General features: G+C 38.7%; 1 long non-coding RNA gene across 1 annotated transcript in view; it reads right to left on the bottom strand.

Annotated features, from left to right (window-relative positions):
• Window positions 1-2,433: 2,433 nt before the first annotated feature.
• Window positions 2,434-23,076, bottom strand: part of LOC114887944 — a 145,914-nt gene continuing 125,271 nt past the window's right edge. Inside the window, exon 3 of the long non-coding RNA XR_003791657.1 lies at window positions 2,434-2,570. This is a non-coding gene — a long non-coding RNA (uncharacterized LOC114887944). The remainder of the gene's footprint in view (window positions 2,571-23,076) is intronic.

Raw genomic sequence — 23,076 nt, forward strand, 5'->3', positions numbered from 1 at the left:
AATTTTTACCATCTAATTTATAGTAATAGTATGTACCAAATAAATTTCAGTGTATTTTTTTTTCAATTATATAAGTACTTAGATGCTTCCAGGATAAGAGGCACAGTTCTGGGTGCTATGGAGAGTACTTAAAAATATGAGACAGTCCAGTGTAGGAGGTGGGCCATGATAAAAAGTAATAATTGTCATACCAAAGTTAGGATAAACCACTAGGAAGAAAAAGATTAAATCCAGATGAGCTCAGGAAAGGCTTCTGGATGGAGATGGTGTTTAGACCAACCTTTGAAGGATGGCAGTTCTGTTTTGAGTCACGTTTTTAGATAATCTATATCATACATCTGATAGACATTTTTCTACTTTGTATTAGTTAATATATCTGAACTGTGCTTTCAGCATTCCTAGCTCTACTTAGTTTAGACAGCCCTACACAGGTTTGTTTTATGAGCTAAGTGTTTTTAGTTTTACATGGCATACTGTACTATTTTTCTTTCCTAATTTAAAAATTTTATTTTCTGATTCTGTACGTGCCCTTGTTCTTAACCTGAAAATTCTTCTCAAACTTTCACAGTTTTTCTCCTTTCGAAACAGATTATGTTTTCATTCCTTACACATAGGCCTGTTTAAGGAGTTCTTCTGTAACCTCTGTTATATCCTCACTCCCAACATTGTTTTGATTGGAGATCAAAGAAGCAGCAAAGCCAACTTTTCTAAACTCTGATTTCCATCCATCTGGGCATTTTAAATTGGCATATTAACTCATCCTAGTAACTATTAAGACTCGAATATTTTATAACTATTGTAACAATTCTGGCAAAGTAAAAACATTTTAAGTCCAACAGATAAAGTGAAAACTCTTCCAAGATATAGAAATAGTTTTTTTCTGTCTGTAAGTTTTTCAATGGTATAAATGTTATCTTAACTTGAAAATATACTAACTTAAAATATATCACAGGGGCTTCCCTGGTGGCACAGTGGTTGACAGTCCGCCTGCCGATGCAGGGGACACGGGTGCGTGCCCCGGTCCGGGAAGATCCCACATGCCTCAGAGCGGCTGGGCCCGTGAGCCATGGCCACTGGGCCTGCGTGTCTGGAGCCTGTGCTCCGCAACGGGAGAGGCCGCAGCAGTGAGAGGCCCGCGTACCGCAAAAAAAAAAATATATATATATATATATATATATATATCACAGAAAAAGTTATAATAATATTATAGAGGATAGCTATTTGACAGACTCACTGGAATGTTTTCAATATCACTGCAATGGAAATTTTACTTCGTATAGTTATGAAGGTACTACCACAAAATGAATAAATAAATACCAAATTCTCTCTGTGCTCCATAAGGATATTATGATAAAATAATTACTTTGCTTACTTTCATAGTTGGTAAAAATCTTGTTCAATGCAAGTTTTCTAGACAATTCTTCCACTGTATTATTAATAGTAATAGTTCCTGGTTTTCTTTCTTTGATTCACATGAAGCACTAAAAGAAAGGCCACAAACTCAGAAATCACCCTATAACAGGCAACATGACTTGGGTTCTACAGCTTTTTCCGTGAGACAGGAAGCAATTGAATGTCTCCATGGCTTTATTGAAAGTTTTTATAAGTCTAGACAAAAACTTACACAGAAACTGTTTGCAACCCTGTAACTACAGGATGAATGTGTGCAGAATGACTCTCCATGGAGAGTCAGTAATTCCAATTAGACTCCTGATCTCTGGGAGCAGACCATTTATTTGTTTGTAACTTAGTTACAATTCCAAATATTTTTAGGTCTTGATTTAAGCTTCACTAAACTGAAGATTTCATAAACTAGTAAAAAAGCCTTGGTGTATTATGACTCCATTTTCTACTTTAATCCACTTGTAACACTGTATTATAAATTGACATTTTGATATTTTCATGTTTTGATTTTTTTTAATCTACATGCAAACAGATTTTATTAACATTTAAATAAGATGACTATTACATAGAAATGCATGGTATTTGAAATGCTTTTCATAAGATCAGATTATTTATTTAAAACAAACCAATCTCTCTAAAGATAAGGACAAAGTATTAGGCAATAACCAAGATGGCTTTGTAAATCATCAGTAGTGTTTTGTAATGAATCGCCCATTCATACATTTGAAATTGCCTCTTAAATAAAAGGAGTAACAAATCAAACCTGTTTGACTTTTGGTAAAGTTTGGTTTAATCCTCTGTGCTGTATCTGCCATTAAATCAGATTTTAGACCTAATAACGTTGAAATGGGTTATCAGAAGAATAGAAAGTTGTCTTAACTAGGATAAGTGACAGAAAACAATCATGGCTATTTTAGGTAGAAAGTGATAATTCAATATAAGGACACGAAAATTCTCTTGGAATAAGTCAATGCCTCCAAAGTTTCTAGAAACAGAAAATGATAGTTTTCAAACTCTTCATTACCCCTGCATACCTGCTATATGACATCTGCTTAACTATTTTCACCCCAAGCAAATTAACTTCCTTTGCTTCTGTCATCTGGAGGGTTAGTGGATCATAATCTTCCATATTATAGGTCCAGACTTGGTTCATACAAAGAGCTTTCCTGTCCATAGAGAAACATAAAGATTAGGTATATATGATTGTTACTCTCAAAGTGCTTATAATTGGATGTTTGCAGTACTTGATAATTTCTCTAATTACCTCACTGTCTACTATGAGATCATCATATATTCATGGTACAAAATGAATATTTACTAACTTAAAAAGTAATGTATATTTACTTTCAAGTGTACACCCATAGTTATATGTATATGTTACTAATAATGATTTCAGTAGAACAAGCAAACAGCAATAAGGGGTAAAATATTTAAGATGTCAGGGAATCATTAACTTAGTAAGTGGTGTGATTGCTGTTTTACAGATCCAGGATGTCTGTAAGATACAGAAGAGTTGATTCCATAACTATTCCAAAAGGTCAAGAAAGCCAGCTTTTGGTAGTCCATCAACAATTTTGTTCTAATTGTTTTTTTAAATTGTTAGGAAATAATATCTATACAAAAGTGTGAAGGTGTAGAGAAAGTCACCTCTGGCGAGGCAGTAGCTCCCTTTCGGTCCCTTACTCTCATCTTGTAAAGCTGACGCGGATCATACCACACCTCAGCCCCAAATCGTCCACGTCTTCACATCTCAGAGTGAAAGACAAAATCCACCCAATGGTCCCAAGACCCCACAAAATCTGCTCCTTCCTCTCGGCTCTCTGAACTGATCTAGAACTTTCTCCTGCCCATACTGCTCCTGACACACTGCTTTTCTCGCTGTCCTTCATTCTTGGAGCTTTTGCATTTGCTGTTCCATCTACCAGAAGTGCTCTTTTCTCAGATTTCTGCATGGCCCTTGCCCTCATTTTCTTCAGGTCTAAAATAACAACACTCTTTCCACAGCCCAGACTTTTCTATCCTACCTGCTTTATTTGTCTCTGTATCTGGCATGCAACGTATTCACTCAAACTAAAGCATGAGGGACTTAGATTTAATCTAATTATAATTTTTTTTGTCATAAAGGTAATTTTATAAAAACACAGAACTTAGGGAAGTTGTGAAATCATGTTGTGAGATCTTTTAAAAGTGTTAGGTTCTTACCAGTTTGGGAGAGTTTATGAGCGATCTACCCTAAAGTTAGTAAATGAGTTGCGATTACTTCACATGGTCATGATACAGATGGTTGGCAAGTTTCGGGATGGCCAAGTGTCATTCAACAGGCAACGGAGTGTATGAGATTTGGAATCAGAAGAACAGTGTTCAAATATTAGTGTTGCCACTTCGTTGCTTGTAATGTTGGGCAAGGTCATATAATAGTACAGAAGATATTAGTAATGGAAGCTTAAAATATATGAATAAATAAGTGAAGGGACTTTTGTAAACCACTTAAACTTATTAAAGGGATGTAGAACTTATAGTATCTGGCTCACTTTGTTGTAGTGAGGATGAGATAAAATATAAAAACGCTCTATAAAGTGAAAAACAATATATATTATTATTATTACTCTTGGTAATCAGGAAAGTAATAAGGTAAACACATAACTGAAAAAAGTTTATACAACCTTGTCTGGGTAGAGATGCTGGTCAACACACTGACATGCACAGGTCTAATAATATAATTATGAAAGTATAATAATGAAAAACTAATAATAGTAATATTTATCTCAGATGACTATGTGCCAGCCACTGAACTAAGAATTTTACAGCATTATCTCTTTGAGTAATTACTGCAATCCTATGAGGCAAGTGACTATTATCATTCCAACTTTACAAATGAAGAAAATGAAAGAATAAGCAGCCAGTTCACATAGCTAGTGAATGCTTCAACAGTGGCTGGAGTTGGTAAGTTTATTAATCATTTGGTATTGTACACACTCATATTGGTATTGTTAATCTAAACCCATAACAATACCCTTCATACAGCCAATTTCCATTTCATTTTTGAAAGTGGAAATATAAAAGGTAAACAAATTAATTAACGTTTGTTAGGATTCAAAAACAAATATACAAATTCCTACACACATGGAAAAACAAAGCTGTTGCAATGAGTCAGAAAAGCATGAGGTCAGAAGTGTTTATATAAATTTTTTTTTCTTTTATTTTTATTTTGTAACATCTTTATTGGAGTATAATTGCTTTACAATGGTGTGTTAGTTCCTGCTTTATAACAAAGTGAATCAGCTATACATATACATATATCCCCATATCTCCTCCCTCTTGCATCTCCCTCCCACCCTCCCTATCTCACCCCTCTACGTGGTCACAAAGCACCAAGCTGATCTCCCTGTGATCAATTTGAAATAAATATACAATAGGTTACATCCTCAGTGGCACTGGTAAATTTTATTGCAGGATGTGCTTCTTAAGGAATTTGCAAATAAAAGTCCTCAAGAGTTCCGGCCCAGCTGTCCCTTGCAGACCATAATGGCTCTTTGGCCCTCTGTTCCACCAGAGGTCACTGCACCACCTGCCAGGCAAGGCCCCCAGGTGCTGAGGTCAGATCCTCCCTCCCCCGTGGTGACCTCTGTACACACAGTGCCTTCCTGGGTCTTAAGAGAGGATGATCCATCAATATAAGTGAGCTTTCTGCTCCCACAGAATTCATAGAACACACAAGCAGGTGATTATAATTATCCAGGCCCTAGAAATTCCAATACGTCTCTTCTCATGCTTGATTATATGAAAACGAGTAATACAAATTGCTGAAAAACTGCTCTGAATGAGGTTGAAACCCAAGGTCTAGAATGTAACAGAATTACCACTCTCTGATTTTTTTTATCATCTGAAAGATCGGCTCCACCGTGAATAACTTTGAAGGGTTGCCTACATAAGTGGGGGTTTTTCCCAGTATGACTTTTAACTTCAGTGCTGATGGCAAGAAAGAATTAAATGATTTAAGGGGGGGTGAAAAAAAGTATTTACAGGGGAAATAGCCATGTGATTGTGAAGGAGCTCTTACATATTAAACGGGACAGTTTTGTCTCTCGTCTCATAGCTACAGAAAAACAGGAAGTATTGGGAAGGGAAAAATGAGGGGAAGAGGTGAAGGTGGGACGTCTGGCTTGTCTGTGTGAGATCTCTTGCTGGCACTATGCCCAGAAATTTTTTCTTACCCCTTTGAAAGACAGAGGCTGTATAAAAAGCTCTAAAGAGATTGATTTTCCTGGGAAAAGATTTGAGACAGGACAGTCAGGGCAAGCCAGGCTGGTACTGGCCGTGAGACCAGACCAGAACGGATGCGGGATCCTGGTCAGTGCTGTGAAAAAGGCCAGGAAGAACAGCGAGGTGAGATGCCCAGAGAAGGCACTGACCCTGAGGTCCTTGGAGGACATGGCGGTGGGGGAAAGATAGAAAAGGCAGATTTGGGAAGTGGGAGCAGGGGAAATAGTAGAAAGGGAAAACACCTGTTATTTTAAGCCAGTGATTAATGATCACAAGGAATTGGAGACTTAGAGATGAAAAATAAATGGGAGGATTTACCTAAAGGAAACAATGAAATATACATGGATATTTATATACAGGGGAATTTATTGCAGTGTTATTTATAATATTGAAAATTTTAAAGTAATCTGTATGTCTATATACATATATATGATATAGAGGATATATATTGTAAACATATATATGATGTATATGTGAGTATGTAAATATCATAGAATACGTAGCCATTAAAATATATTTTCTAATAATATTTTAATTCTAAATAGGTATTTTAAGTTTAAAAATCCATAAAGCAGCATTTACCCTTATATATGTATGGTATATAAATATACATATACATGCATGTATACACATAAGTGAAGAGAGAAGTGAGAGATAATGAAAGAATACATCAAAATGTCAACAATGATTTTCTTTAGATAATGGAATTGCATGATTTTAATTTACCTTCTCTATGCTTTTTGGTGTTTTTCAGATTTTTTTACAGTACTGGAGTCTGCCTTTATATTTTGTATTTTCTTAATTTGTGTCACTTATGAACATTTTCTAAAGTTTTCAATAAATACTGGATATTGTTTTTTTAATTAATTTTTATTAATTTTAATTCAGATTCACTTTTTATTAAATTAAAATAAAAATGCATATCACCTTCAAGTAGCACACTAAGAATAACCCCATTTTTCTTTTTTTTTTTAATTGGAATCTAGTTGCTTTACAATGTTGTGTTAGTTCCTGCTGTACAGCAAAGTGAATCAGTTATACATAGACATATATCCACTCTTTTTTAGATTCTATTCCCATATAGGTCATTACAGAGTATTGAGTAGAGTTCCCTGTGCTATTCAGTAGGTTCTTATTAGTTAAATAAAGCATAAAGTTCCCCTGTTCCAGTTCCTCTCAAGCCCCTGTAATATTTTGAGTCACATCTCTTGGTGGCCCCATATTTATCCATGTTTGTTTTCAATTCTTGTATTAATTATTATCAGGATTCTAAATAATATGTTTATATTTTATACTAGTTATTCTACATATGCCTCTGATTCTTTCTCTACTCTTTATTGAGCAGTCCCACTCCTGGATATGAATCCGGAAAAAACTGAAAACACTATTTCGAAAAGCTACATGCACCCCAGTGTTCGTAGCAGCACTACTTAACGTTAGCCAAGATATGGAAGGAACCCAAGTGGCCATGCATATATGCATGTATATATACAATGGAATATTACTCAACCATTAAAAAAAGAATGAAATTCTGCCATTTGTAGCAAGATGGGTGGACCTACAGAATATTATGCTCAGTGAAATAAGTCAGGCAGCAAAAGACAAACACCATATGATATCACTTGATGTGGAATCTAAAAAATAAAGCGAACGAATATATAGAGCAAGACAGAAACAGACTGTGGTTACCAGTGGCGGAGGGAAGGGGGAGGGGCAAGATAGGGGTATGGGATTAAGAGATACAAACTACTATACGTAAAATAGAAAAGCAACAAAGTTATATTTTACAGCAAAGGGAATTATAGCCATTATTTTGTAAAAACTTTTAATAGTCTATAAAACTTTTTAAAATCTATAAAAATACTGAATCACTATGCTATACACCTGAAACTAAAATAATATCATATATCAACTGTACTTCAATTTTTAAAAAGTCAATTTGTGTCATCAGGGTTGTGTTCTTTCTGGAAACTCTAGGGAAAATACATTTCCTTGCCTCTCTAGCTTCTAGAGACCACTTATATTTCTGGTACATGGCCACATTCTTCTTGATAACCAGCCAGAAGCATCTCAGATCTCTCTTTCTGACTCTGACCTTGACTTTCATGCTTCCCTCTTTCACTTATAAGACTCTTGTGATTACAGTGGGTCTATCTGAATAATCCTGAATAATCTCTACATCTCAAGATTATTAACTTAGTCACATCTCTAAAGTCCATTTGGCATGTAAGGTAACAAATTCACAAGTTCTGACCATGAGGTCATGAACATCTCCGGGGTCATTGTTCTGCCTGCCACCATGGCTAAGGATAAAATGCCAAATTTAATTATGTGATTTGCAAAATTACAAGCTAGTTAAATGCCTGACTCTCCAAGTCTTCCATAACAAGAATGGGCACTGGTCAGAAAGGAATGTGATCCTTAGACTTGGAATGGGAATATTTGGGCAGACGTAGACAAGTCTGAAAAACATTTCTCTCAGCCCCTCCAAGTCACCCTTGCTAGAAGCAGCCACCTCCTCACATGTCTAAGTAAACTGCCTCCCTTTCATTAAAACCTTTCTTTAGTTGTTTGTTTCCTGGGGAAGGCCTCTTATCCTTCCTTACTTTTTCTACCACTTCTCACTGTTTTCAGGTTCATAAAAAAATCAGATCTCAGAATGTCCCAGAGGGAGAAAGGATTTGGCACGTATACCACTTAGGAAAAAGAGAGTGAATATGCTAAAGAGCTCACAAAACTTTGCTAATATATTTCAATAAAAATCTGGGGAATACAGGTGTAAATGATTTCTGATGATGGTGGTCAAATATGATGGAACATAAGGTTAGACGTGTTTGAATTAAGCCATTGGTGCTCTCTGTGATTCTAGTTTTTGGGGTTTTTTTTTTTTCATTTTGGCTGCACAGCATGTGGAATCTTAGTTCTCCAACAAACAAGGGATCCAACCCCGGGCCCTTAAGAGTGAGAGCATGGAGTCCTAACCACTGGACCACCAGGGAATTCCTGTGATTCTAGTTTTAATGTATAAATTTTGATAGCAATCAGTGACAGTTTGGTTGGTTAATTGAAGCTCTGTCTCAATAATGACCTCTATTCAGTGTGCCTCAGATGCTGGAACTTCCCTGGCATGCTTTAGAGGAGGAAATTCAGACGCTCAGGGAGATGGGAATCTTGAGGTGGATCAATTATGTGCAACCTATTCAGCAACCATCAGTGAAATCCATGGAGGGGATTCAGAAACTTCCCTCCTGAAGACACTAGGAAACACACGGGTACAGGGAGCTCAGTGGTGGCTGTCCTCTACAGGCTGGGGATGGCAGTTGGGAGATGCTGCCACAGAGTTGAATTCACTGATTGCAGTAGAAACAAGAAAATGCCACAGAGGCAAAGAACAGATAGTAACATCTAACCTTCAGAGAAAAGATGGGAACAATGGGAACAATTACTATAATAGAAAGAAGAAACAGTTTCTGATCTAGAAGGATCCATGGTTGTGGCTAGTTAATCACTGTGTCCCTAAGAATAAAATATATGAGAAAACATATAAAGTGTATCCTCAGGAATATGATCAAACAAAACAAAACTCTAGGTCTGTTGAGTGGAAAAGTGACTTGAGTCACTGTAGTGGAAATTCATAACTTCAGACCCAGTTTCTGAACGTAAGCCTGTGCACCTGAAATGAGAGAAAATCTGGGTCCTCTGGCATAAGAACCTGAGATAGGACCACAAATTGTATAATTTTCTTATATTCCTCACGTAGTTCCTTAGGATTTCCTTGCATGGCCACGTGCTTTGGTAATGTTTTCTCACTTTAGGATTTCTTTTTGATATTTATGCAGTACCACAGAAGTAATTTTTTAGAAAGAATACTAGTAAACATGTCTTACCTTACATATCTGAATATGTCTAATATATGCTTTTACACTTGAAAGGTAGTTTAACTGAATATAAAACTTTAGATCAAAATATTTTCTGTAAAATGTTTATTCTTCCCTAAGAACTTTTGAAGACACAGGAATTACAGTGTTCTTTAGTTGGATGCAAATCTGATTCTTATTAAATTATGGGTAACATGGCTTTTCTCTCTTCTAGCAATGAGATTTTTAGAGGGCTTAATTGACACACCAAGGCTACCAGTTTAGGAGTTCACCAAGAAGAGAAATTAGCATAAATTTGTGTATTATAAGAAATGAAATATTGTAGCATCCTATGACTTGTGGTAAAATTAACTGGCTTATGAGATTTCAAAATGTTTGTTAATAAAATCTTTCTTTATCTGATACTTAAGAGATTATGTTACTCCTGTAACAGTAATCTGTAATCAACTAAGAGTTTGCTAACAATACATAAATGTTCGCTGGCTTCAGTTCCTCTCCTCCTCCCAGAAGTCTAATATAGTAGGTCTGGAGCCTGTGTGTTTGCATTTTTAACATGTATCCCAGGGAATTATGATCTTCTTCAAAGTTTAAAGATCATTTTCATATATTTGTCCCAGGAAAATGTGCCATGTAAGAGGCAGTCAGTGAATATTTTTGAAAAGGAGGATAAATGAATGAGAATGAAGGAATAAAAGCAAATTTAAAGGGAAACCAAAGTCTGAGACCACTTGTCTCTGTGAGCAATGCTTTATTTCTAAGTCTGCAGATCTGATGAGCCAATAGAATATGATAATAGTGTAGTGTAGTATTGTAGCAGCAAAGATATTTCAACCTCTCTGAATCTCCATCAACAAAATGGTAGCATTTCTCACAAGGTTCAAATTAGGAACTGATTTAGTTAATTTCTCCCAGCACATAATAGGTACTAAATAAATGGTGGCTCTTATTCCAGAAAATTCAGTGTCCTTACTTGACACTGTTGAGCAGAATATGTATCTTTTCATTCGAACATGAAGACCAAAGTCATAAAACGAATTCAGATTTATACTAACCTGAGCATATTATTTTCAATGACATTCATTTTCCTCACATTGCCCCTTTGGTGCTGGCTGAGCTATATAGAAAGCAAGAAATAGGCTTGTGAGAAAAAAAGAGACATATCCTAATGAGATTTAGGTCGCTATTTCCCCCGCATTTTCTATGGTGAGCATTGATTAATTACGATGAGAAAAAGTGTTTCTAAAAAACACAGGAGGGGCTTCCCTGGTGACGCAGTGGTTGAGAGTCCGCCCGCCAATGCAGGGGACACGGGTTCGTGCCCCGGTCCGGGAAGATCCCACATGCCACGGAGCGGCTGGACCCGTGAGCCATGGCCGCTGAGCCTGCGCGTCCGGAGCCTGTGCTCCGCAATGGGAGAGGCCACAACAGTGAGAGGCCCGTGTACCGCAAAAAAAAAAAACAAAAAAAAAACATAGGAGACTCAGCTCAAATTCAACTGCCACTCAGACTTCACTAGATTTTCCAATTTATATTCAAATGATCCCACATTTTGGGATCAAGACTTGGAGGGATCTTTGATAACAAAGTTCTCTTCAATCTGGCATTTCCCACAACTCCACAGGGTCCACCCTAGGGCCCGGGATGAAGAGTCCAGTCCAGTAAGTGTGCATGCAGATCAGAAAGAGTACACTCACCTAGTTTTAAAACACCCAAGATGCTGTGCCCTGAATTTTAAACAGTGCATGTGACTTGGTTCATTTTGGTTTCAAGTTCAAAGGCATCAGATCAGTTCTGTGGGTTAACAGTGAGTACATCTTTCAAGAGCTGCTTGATCCCCTCAGACATGGAAGTTCTTCATTCCTGCAGATGTGCAACTCTGTCTTTGTTTTTTCTAGCAGCATCTCATACACAGGGATGATCTCAGACCCCTGTTTCACAGAGGCCCCCAGGAGCTCCCCGGGGGGGAATTTTGAGTGAAGTTTCAGAATCTGAGTAAGCAATGGGTGGGCACAAGTGTTGGAAGCAGCTGGATTCTAGTAAATTGACAATAACTATCAGGAAGTAATATCAGAGCAGATGCTTTAGGCAGTAACAATCGGAGAAAGTCAGCCTGAAAGATTTGCCCATCTCCTTAAGTGTATCATCTAGTCATTAGTCATGGTAAGCTATTGGGCAAAGAGTCATAGGCTCAGACATGTGGCATCTTGGGGACAAAGAGTTTCCCAGAGTCACATTAAAAAACTGAAGGATGCTATGTAATCTTTTTGGTTTTTAATAAATATAATCCTTTATTTTTTGGGGGGGTGAATTTTTATATTTAATTTTATTTTTTATATAGCAGGTTCTTATTAGTTATCTGTTTTATACATATTAGTGTATACGTGTCAATCCCAATCTCCCAAGTCATCCCACCACCAACACCCCCCCACAACTTTCCCCTCTTGGTGTCCATAAGTTTGTTCTCTACATCTGTGTCTCTATTTCTGCCTTGCAAACTGGTTCATCTGTACCATTTTTCTAGATTACGTATATATGCGTTAATACACGATATTTGATTTTCTCTTTCTGACTTATTTCACTCTGTATGACAGTCTCTAGATCTTTCCACGTGTCTACAAATGACCCAATTTCGTTCCTTTATATATATATATATATATATATATACACCACATCTTCTTTATCCATTCATCTGTCGGGCATTTAGGTTGCTTCCATGACCTGCCTATTGTAAATAGTGCTGCAATGAACACTGGGGTTCATGTGCCTCTTTGAATTATGGTTTTCTCTGGGTATATGCCCAGTAGTGGGATTGCTGGGTCATATGGTAATTCTATTTTTAGTTTTTTTAAGGAACCTCCATACTGTTCTCCATAGTGGCTGTATCAATTTACATTCCCACCAACAGTGCAAGAGGGGTCCCTTTTCTCCATACCGTCTCCAGCATTTGTTGTTTATAGATTTTCTGATGATACGCATTCTAACCGGTGTGAAGTGATACCTCATTGTAATGTTGATTTGCATTTCTCTAATACTTAGTGATGTTGAGCAGCTTTTCATGTGCTTCTTGGCCATCTGTATGTCTTCTTTAGAGAGATGTCTATTTAGGTCTTCTGCCCACTTTTTGAGTGGGTTGTTTTTTTTCATTATTGAGTTGCATGAGCTGTTAATATATTTTGGAGATTAATCCTTTGTCCGTTAATTCGTTTGCAAATATTTTAACACATTCTGAGGATTGTCTTTTCATCGTTTGTAGTTTCCTTTGCTGTGCAAAAACTTTTAAGTTTCATTAGGTCCTGTTTGTTTCTTTTTGTTTCTATTTCCATTACTCTAGGAGGTGGGTCAAAAAGATCTTGGTGTGATTTATGTCAAAGAGTGTTCGTCCTATGTTTTCCTCTAACAGTTTTATAGTGTCCAGTCTTACATTTAGGTCTTTAATCCATTTTGAGTTTATTTTTGTGTATGGGTTAGGGAGTGTTCTAATTTCATTCTTTTACATGTAGCTGTCCAGTTGAATTTCCCAGCTGAATTTATTAAAGACTCTGTCTTTTCCCCATTGTATATCCTTGCCTCCTTTGTCATAGATTAGTTGACCATAGGTGCATGGTTTTATCTCTGGGCTTTCTATCCTGTTCCATTGATCTATATTTCTGTTTTTGTACCAGTACGATATTGTCTTGATTACTGTAGCTTTGTAGTATAGTCTGATTTCTCCAGCTCCGGTTCCTTCCCTCAAGATTGCTTTGGCTATTCGGGGTCTTCTGTGTCTCCATACAAATTTTAAGATTTTTTGTTCTAGTTCTGTAAAAAATGCCACTGGTAATTTGATAGGGATTGCATTGAATCTGTACATTGCTTTGGGTAGTATACTCATTTTCACAATATTGATTCTTCCAATCCAGGAACGTGGTATTTCTCTTCATCTGTTTCTGTCATCTTTGATTTCTTTCATCCATGTCTTATAGTTTACAGGTCTTTCACCTCCTTAGGTAGGTTTTTGTTTTGTTTTGTTTTTTATTCAGCAGGTTCTTATTAGTTATCCATCTTATACATATTGTGTATATATGTCCCCAGTCTCCCAATTCTTAGGTAGGTTTATTCCTAGGTATTTTATTCTTTTTGTTGCAATGGTGAATGAGATTGTTTCCTTAGTTTATCTTTCTGATCTTTCATTGTTAGTGTATAGGAATGCAAGAGATTTCTGTGCATTAATTTTGTATCCTGCAACTTTACCAAATTCATTGATTAGCTCTAGTAGTTTTCTGGTGGCATCTTTAGGATTCTCTATGTATAGTATCGTGTCATCTGCAAACAGTGACAGATTTACTTCTTCTTTTCCAATTTGTACGCCGTGGCTAGGACTTCCAAAACTATGTTGAATACTAGTGGTGAGAGTGGACATCCTTGTCTTACTCCTGATCTTAGAGGAAATGCTTTCAGTTTTTCACCATTGAGAATGATGTTTGCTGTGGGTTTGTCATACATGGCCTTTACTATGTTGATGTAGGTTCCCTCTATGCCCACTTTCTGGAGAGTTTTTATCATAAATGGGTTGAATTTTGTCAAAAGCTTTTTCTGCATCTATTGAGATGATCATATGGCTTTTATTCTTCTGTTTGTTAATATGGTGTATCATATTGATTGATTTGCGTATGGTGAAGAATCCTTGCATCCCTGGGATAAATGCCACTTCATCATGGTGTATGATCCTTTTAATGTGTTGTTGGATTCTGTTTGCTAGTATTTTGTTAAGGATTTTTGCATCTATATTCATCAGTGATATTGTTCTGTAATTTTCTTTTTTTATAGTTTCTGTGTCTGGTTTTGGTATCAAGTTGATGGTGGCCTCGTAGAATGAGTTTAGAAGTGTTCCTTCCTCTGCAATTTTTTGGAAGAGCTTGAGAAGGGTGGGTGTTAGCTCTTCTCCAAATGTTTGATAGAATTCACCTGTGAAGCCATCTGGACCTGGACTTTTGTTTGTTGGAAGATTTTTAATCACAGTTTCAATTTCATTACTTGTGATTCGTCTGTTCATATTATCTGTTTCTTCCTGGTTCAGTCTTGGAAGGTTACACCTTCCTAAGAATTTGTCCATTTCTTCCAGGTTGTCCATTTTATTGGCATAGAGTTGTTTGTAGTAGTCTCTTATGATGCTTTGTATTTCTGCGGTGTCTGCTGTTAACTTCTCCTTTTTCATTTCTAATTTTATTGATTTGAGTACTCTCCCTCTTTTTCTTGATGAGTCTGGCTAAAGGTTTATCAATTTTGTTTATCTTCTCAAAGAACCAGCTTTGAGAACTTTTATTGATCTTTGCTATTGTTTTGTTTCTATTTCATTTATTTCTGCTCTGATCTTTATGATTTCTTTCCTTCTACTAACTTTGGGTTTTGTTTGTTCTTCTTTCTCTAGTCCTTTAGGTGTCAGGTTAGATTGTTTATTTGAGATTTTTCTTGTTTCTTGAGGTAGGATTGCATTGCTATAAACTTCCCTCTTAGAACTGCTTTTGCTGCATCCTATAGGTTTTGGATTATCATGTTTTCATTGTCATTTGTCTCTAAGTATGTTTTGATTCCCTCTTTGATTTCTTCAGTGATCTCTTCGTTATTTAGTAACATATTGTTTAGCCTCCATGTGTTTGTGTTTTTTACTCTTTTCTCCCTGTAATTTATTTCTAATTCATAGTGTTGTGGTCTGAACAGATGCTTGATATGATTTCAATTTTCTTAAATTTACCGTGGCTTGATTTGTGACCCAAGATGTGATGTATCCTGGAGAATGTTCCGTGTGTACTTGAGAAGAAAGTGTAATCTGCTGTTTTCAGATGGTATGTCCTATAAATATATATCTGGTCTATTGTGTCGTTTAAAACTTGTGTTTCCTGGGCTTCCCTGGTGGCGCAGTGGTTGAGAGTCTGCCTGCCGATGCAGGGGACGTGGGTTTGTGCCCCGGTCTGGGCAGATCCCACATGCCACAGAGCAGCTGGGCCCGTGAGCCATTGCTGCTGGGCCTGCGCGTCCGGAGCCTGTGCTCCACAACGGGAGAGGCCACAGCAGTGAGAGCCCTGTGTACTGCAAAAAAAAAAAACAAAAAGAAAAACCTTGCGTTTCCTTATTAATTTTCTGTCTGGATGATCTATCCATTGGTGTAAGTGAGGTGTTAAAGTTCCCCACTATTATTGTGTTACTGTTGATTTCCTCTTTTAGGGCTGTTAGCAGTTGCCTTATGTATTAAGGTGCTCCTCTGTTGGGTGCATATATATTTATAATTGTTATATCTTCTTCTTGGATAGATCCCTTGATCATTATGTAGTGCCCTCCTTGTCGCTTGTAACATTCTTTATTTTAAAGTCTATTTTATCTGATATGAGTATTGCTACTCCAGCTTTTTTTCTGATTTCCATTTGCATGGAATATCTTTTTCCATCCCCTCACTTTTAGTCTGAATGTGTCGCTAGGTCTGAAGTGGGTCTTTTGTAGACAGCATATATATGGGTCTTGTTTTTGTATCCATTTAGCAAGCCTTTGTCTTTTGGTTGGAGCATTTAATCCATTCACATTTAAGGTAATTATCAATATGTATGCTCCTATTACCATTTTCTTAATTGTCATGGGTTTGGTTTTGTAGGTCCTTTTCTTCTCTTGTGTTCCCCACTTCGAGAAGTTCCTTTAGCATTTGTTGTAGAGCTGGTTTGGTGTTGCTGAATTCTCTTAGCTTTTGCTTGTCTGTAAAACTGTTAATTTCTCTGTCGAATCTGAATGAGGTCCTTGCCAGGTAGAGTGATCTTCGTTGTAGTTTCTTCCCTTTCATCAATTTAAATATATCGTGCCACTCCCTTCTGGCTTGCACAGTTTCTGCTGAGGAATCAGCTGTTAACCTTATGGTAGTTCCCTTGTGTGTTATTTGTCGTTTTTCCCTTGTTGCTTTCAATAATTTTTCTTTGTCTTTAATTTTTGTCAATTTGATTACTATGTGTCTCACCATGTTTCTCCTTAGGTTTATCCTGCCTGAGACTCTCTTGCTTCCTGGACTTCAGTGGCTATTTCCTTTCCCATGTTAAGGAAGTTTTCGACTATCATCTCTTCAAACCTTTTCTCTGGTCCTTTCTCTCTCTCTTCTCCTTCTGGGACCCCTATAATGCAAATGTTCTTGTGTTTAATGTTGTCCCAGAGGTCTCTTAAGCTGTCTTCATTTTTTTTCATTCTTTTTTCTTTATCCTGTTCCATGGCAGTGAATTTCACATTCTGTCTTCAGGTCACTTATCCATTCTTCTGCCTCAGTTATTCTGCTATTGATTCCTTCTAGTGTATTTTTCATGTCAGTTATTCCATTGTTCAACTCTGTTTGTTCTTTAATTCTTCTAGGTGTTTTTTCTTTAATTCTTCTAGGCCTTTCTTAAACATTTCTTGTATCTTCTCAATCTTTGCCTCCATTCTTTTTCCGAGGTCCTGGATCATCTTCACTATCATTGTTCTGAATCCTTTTTCTGGAAGGCTGCCTATCTCTATGTCATTTAGATGTTTTTCTGGGGTCTTATCTTGTTCCTTCATCTGGTACATAGTCCTCCTGCCTTTTCATTTTGTCTACCTTTCTGTGAATGTGGTTTTCGTCCCACAGGCTGCAGAATTGTAGTTCTTCTTGCTTCTGCTGTCTGCTCTCTGGTGGATGAGGCTATCTTAAGAGGCCTGTGCACGCATCCTGATGGGAGGGACTGGTGGTGGGTAGAGCTGGGTCTGCTCTGCTGGGCGGAGCTCAGTAAAACTTTAATCCGCTTTCTGCTGATGGGTGGGGCTGAGTTCCCTCCCTGGTGGTTGTTTGACCTGAGGCGACCAACACTGGAGCCTACTCAGCTCTTTCCTGGGCCTAATGGCGGACTCTGGTAGGGCTCACGCCAAGGAGTACTTCTCAGAACTTCTGCTGCCAGTATCCTTGTCCCCACAGTGAGCCACCCCCTGCCTCAGCAGCAGACCCTCCAACACCAGCAGGTAGGTCTGGTTCAGTCTTCCCTGGGGTCACTGCTCCTTCCCCTGGGTCCTGATGCACACACTACTTTGTGTGTGCTCTCCAAGAGTGGAGTCTTTGTTTCCTCCAGTCCTGTCAAAGTCCTGCAATCAAGTCCTGCTAGCCTTCAAAGTCTGATTCTCTAGGAATTCCTCCTCCCGTTGTCAGACCCCCAGGTTCAGAAGCCTGATGTGGGGCTCAGAACCATCACTGCAGTGGGTGGACTTCTGTGGTATGTGTTCTCCAGTTTGTGAGTCACTCATCCAGCCGTTATGAGATTTGATTTTATTGTGATTGTGCCCCTCCTACCATCTCATTGTGGCTTCTCCTTTGTCTTTGGGGTATCTTTTTTGGTGAGTTCCAGTGTCTTCCTGTCAATGATTGTTCAGCAGTTACTTGTGATTCTGGTGCTCTCACAAGATTCTGATGCTCTCACAAGAGGGAGTGCTATGTAATCTTAATAATAATACTCGGCTCGGAGGGGAAGATGGCGGAAGACTAAGACGCGGAGATCACCTTCCTCCCCACAGATACACCAGAAATACATCTACACGTGGAACAACTCCTACAGAACACCTACTGGATGCTGGCAGAAGACCTCAGACCTCCCAAAAGGCAAGAAACTCCCCACGTACCTGGGTAGGGCAAAAGGAAAAAAGAAAAAACAGAGACAAAAGAATAGGGATGGGACCTGCACCAGTGGGAGGGAGCTGTGAAGGTGGAAAGGTTTCCCACACACTAGGAAGCCCCTTCGCGGGCGGAGACTGCAGGTGGCGGAGGGGGGAGCTTCGGAGCCACGGAGGAGAGCACAGCAACAGGGGTGAAGAGGGCAAAGCGGGGAGATTCCTGCACAGAGGATGGGTGCTGACCGTCACTCAACAGCCTGAGAGGCTTGTCTGCTCACCCGCCAGGGCGGGCAAAGCTGCAAGCTGAGGCTTGGGCTTAGATCAGAGCGCAGGGAGAGGACTGGGGTTGGCTGCGTGAACACAGCCTGAAGGGGTTAGTGCCCCCCGGCTAGCCGGGAGGGAGTCCAGGAAAAGGTCTGGAGCTGCCAAAGAGGCAAGAGACTTTTTCTTGCCTCTTTGTTTCCTGGTGGGCGAGGAGAGGGGATTAAGAGCGCTTCTTAAAGGAACTCCAGAGAAGGGCGCGAGCCGCAGCTAAAAGCACGGATCTCAGAGACGGACAGGAGACACTAAGGCTGCTGCTGCCGCCACCAAGGGGCCTGTGTGTGAGCACAGGTCACTCTCCACACCCCTCTTCCGGGGAGCCTGTGCAGCCCGCCACTGCCAGGTTCCTGGGATCCAGGGACAACTTCCCCAGGAGAACACATGGCGCGCCTCAGGCTGGTGCAACGTCACGCTGGCCTCTGCTGCCGCAGGCTCGCCCCGCACTCCGTGCCCCTCCCTCCCCCCCAGCCTGAGTGAGCCAGAGCCCCCAAATCAGCAGGTCCTTTAACCCCGTCCTGTCTGAGCGAAAAACAAATGCCCTGCAGCGACCTACACGCAGAGGCGGGGCCAAATCCAAAGCTGAGCCCCTGGGAGCTGTGAGAACAAAGAAGAGAAAGGGAAATCTCTCCCAGCAGCCTCAGGAGCAGCAGATTAAAGCTCCACAATCAACTTGATGTACCCTGCATCTGTGGAATACCTGAATAGACAACGAATCATCCCAAATTGAGGAGGTGGACTTTGAGAGCAAGATTTATGATTTTTTCCCCTTTTCCTCTTTTTATGAGTGTGTATGTATATGCTACTGTGTGAGATTTTGTCTGTAGAGCTTTGCTTCCACCATTTGTCCTAAGGTTCTATCCATCTGTTTTTGTTTTTCTAGTTTTTTATTTAATAACTAACTTTATTACATTTATTTTATTTTACTTTATCTTTCTTTCTTTCTTTCTTTTTTCCTTCCTTCATTCCCTCCTCCCACCATCCCTCCCTCCCTCCTTTCTTTCTTTCCTTTCTTCTTTATTTCTTTCTTCCTACTTCTACTAATTCTTTCTTTCTCTCTACTTTTTCTCCCTTTTATTCTGAGCCCTGTGGATGAAAGGCTCTTGGTGCTGCAGCCAGGAGTCAGTGCTGTGCCTCTGAGGTGGGGGAGCTATCTTCAGGACAGTGGTCCACAAGAGACCTCCCAGCTCCACGTAATATCAAATGCTGAAAATCTCCCAGAGATCTCCATCTCAAAACCAGCACCCAGCTTCACTCAACGACCAGCAAGCTACAGTGCTGGACATCCTATGCCAAACAACTAGCAAGACAGGAACACAACCCCACCCATTAGCAGAGAGGCTGCCTAAAATCATAGTAAGTCCACAGACACCCCAAAACACACCACCAGACGTGGATCTGCCCACCAGACAGACAAGATCCAGCCTCATCCACCAGAACACAGCCACTAGTCCCCTCCACCAGGAAGCCTATGCAACCCACTGAACCAACCTTAGCCACTGGGGACAGACATCAAAAACAACGGGAACTACGAACCTGCAGCCTGTGAAAAGGAGACCCCAAACACAGTAAGATAAGCAAAATGAGAAGACAGAAAAACACACAGCAGATGAAGGAGCAAGATAAAAACACACCAGACCTAACAAATGAAGAGGAAATAGGCAGTCTACCTGAAAAAGAATTCAGAATGATCTGAAATTTTGGAAATAGAATAGACAAAATGCAAGAAACATTTAACAAGGACCTAGAAGAACTACTCTAGATGGGATCAATAGCAGAATAACTGACACAGAAGAATGGATAAGTGACCTGGAAGATAAAATAGTGGAAATAACTACTGCAGAGCAGAATAAAGAAAAAAGAATGAAAAGAACTGAGGACAGTCTCAGAGACCTCTGGGACAACATTAAACGCACCAACATTCAAATTATAGGGGTTCCAGAAGAAGAAGAGAAAATGAAAGGGACTGAGAAAATATTTGAAGAGATTATAGTTGAAAACTTCCCTAATATGGGAAAGGAAATAGTTAATCAAGTCCAGGAAGCACAGAGAGTCCCATACAGGATAAATCCAAGGAGAAATATGCCAAGACACATATTAATCAAACTGTCAAAAATTAAATACAAAGAAAGCATATTAAAAGCAGCAAGGGAAAAACAACAAATAACACACAAGGGAATCCCCATAAGGTTAACAGCTGATCTCTCAGCAGAAACTCTGCAAGCCAGAAGGGAGTGGCAGGACATACTGAAAGTGAAAACCTGCAACCAAGATTACTCTACCCAGCAAGGATCTCATTCAGATTTGATGGAGAAATTAAAACCTTTACAGACAAGCAAAAGCTGAGAGAGTTCAGCACCAACAAACCAGCTTTACAACAAATGCTAAAGGAACTTCTCTAGGCAAGAAACACAAGAGAAGGAAAAGACCTACAATAACGAACCCAAAACAATTTAGAAAATGAGAATAGGAACATACATATTCATAGTTACCTTAAATGTAAATGGACTAAATGCTCCCACCAAAAGACACCGATTGGCTGAATGGATACAAAAACAAGACCCATATATATGCTGTCTACAGGAGACCCACTTCAGACCTAGAGACACATATAGACTGAAAGTAAGGGGATGGAAAAAGATATTCCATGGAAATGGAAACCAAAAGAAAGCTGGAGCAGCAATTCTCATATCAGACAAAATAGACTTTAAAATAAAGACTATTAGAAGGGACAAAGAAGGACACTACATAATGGTCAAGGGATCGATCCAACGAGAAGACATAACAATTGTAAATATTTATGCACCCAACATAGGAGCACCTCAATACATAAGGCAAATACTAACAGCCATAAAAGGGGAAATCCACAGTAACACATTCATAGTAGGGGACTTTAACACCCCACTTTCACCAAAATGAAAATGAAATCCAAAATGAAAATAAATAAGGAAACACAAGCTTTAAATGATACATTAAACAAGATGGACTTAATTGACATTTATAGGGCACTCCATCCAAAAACAAGAAAATACACATTTTTCTCAAGTGCTCATGGAACATTCTCCAGGATAGATCATATCTTGGGTCACAAATCAAGCCTTGGTAAATTTAAGAAAACTGAAGTTGTATCAAGTACCTTTTCCGACCACAATGCCATGAGACTAGATATCAATTACAGGAAAAGATCTGTAAAAAATACAAACACATGGAGGCTAAACAATACACTACTTAATAACGAAGTGATCACTGAAGAAATCAAAGAGGAAATAAAAAAATACCTAGAAACAAATGACAATGCAGACACGATGACCCAAAACCTATGGAATGCAGCAAAAGCAGTTCTAAGAGGGAAGTTTATAGCAATACAAGCCCACCTTAAGAAACAGGAAACATCTCGAATAAACAACCTAACCTTGCACCTAAAGCAATCAGACAAAGAAGAACAAAAAAAACCCCAAAGTTAGCAGAAGGAAAGAAATCATAAAAATCAGATCAGAAATAAATGAAAGAGAAATGAAGGAAACAATAGCAAAGATCAGTAAAACTAAAAGCTGGTTCTTTGAGAAGATAAAATAGATAAACCATTAGCCGGACTCATAAAAAAAAAAACAGGGAGAAGACTCAAATCAATAGAATTGGAAATGAAAAAGGAGAAGTAACAACTGACACTGCAGAAATACAAAAGATCATGAGAGATTACTACAAGCAACTCTATGCCAATAAAATGGACAACCTGGAAGAAATGGACAAATTCTTAGAAAGGCACAACCTGCCAAGACTGAATCAGGAAGAAAGAGAAACTATGAACAGACCAATCACAAGCACTGAAATTGAAACTGTGATTAAAAATCTTCCAACAAACAAAAGCCCAGGACCAGATGGCTTCACAGGCGAATTCTATCAAACCTTTAGAGAAGAGCTAACACCTATCTTTCTCAAATTCTTCCAAAATATAGCAGAGGGAGGAACACTCCCAAATTCCTTCTATGAGGCCACCATCACCTTGATACCAAAACCAGACAAGGATGTCACAAAGAAGGAAAACTACAGGCCAATATCACTGATGAACATAGATGCAAAAATCCTCAACAAAATGCTAGCAAACAGGATCCAACAGCACATTAAAAGGATCATACACGATGATCAAGTGGGGTTTATTCCAGGAATGCAAGGATTCTTCAATATACGCAAATCTATCAGTGTGATAAACCATATTAACAAATTGAAGGAGAAAAACCATATGATCATCTCAATAGATGCAGAGAAAACTTTTGACAAAATTCAACACCCATTTATGATAAAAACCCTGCAGAAAGTACGCATAGAGGGAACTTTCCTCAACATAATCAAGGCCATATATGACAAACCCACAGCCAACATCATCCTCAATGGTGAAAAACTGAAAGCATTTCCACTAAGATCAGGAACAAGACAAGGTTGCCCACTCTCACCACTCTTATTCAATATAGTTTTGGAAGTTTTAGCCAGAGCAATCAGAGAAGAAAAGGAAATAAAAGGAATCCAAATCGGAAAAGAGGAAATAAAGCTGTCACTGTTTGCAGATGACATGATACTATACATAGAGAATCCT

Source organism: Monodon monoceros, unplaced genomic scaffold (assembly GCF_005190385.1).
Source record: "Monodon monoceros isolate NGI ecotype Baffin Bay Population unplaced genomic scaffold, NGI_Narwhal_1 Super_Scaffold_8, whole genome shotgun sequence".
In the NCBI taxonomy this organism is placed as follows: Eukaryota; Metazoa; Chordata; class Mammalia; order Artiodactyla; family Monodontidae; genus Monodon; species Monodon monoceros.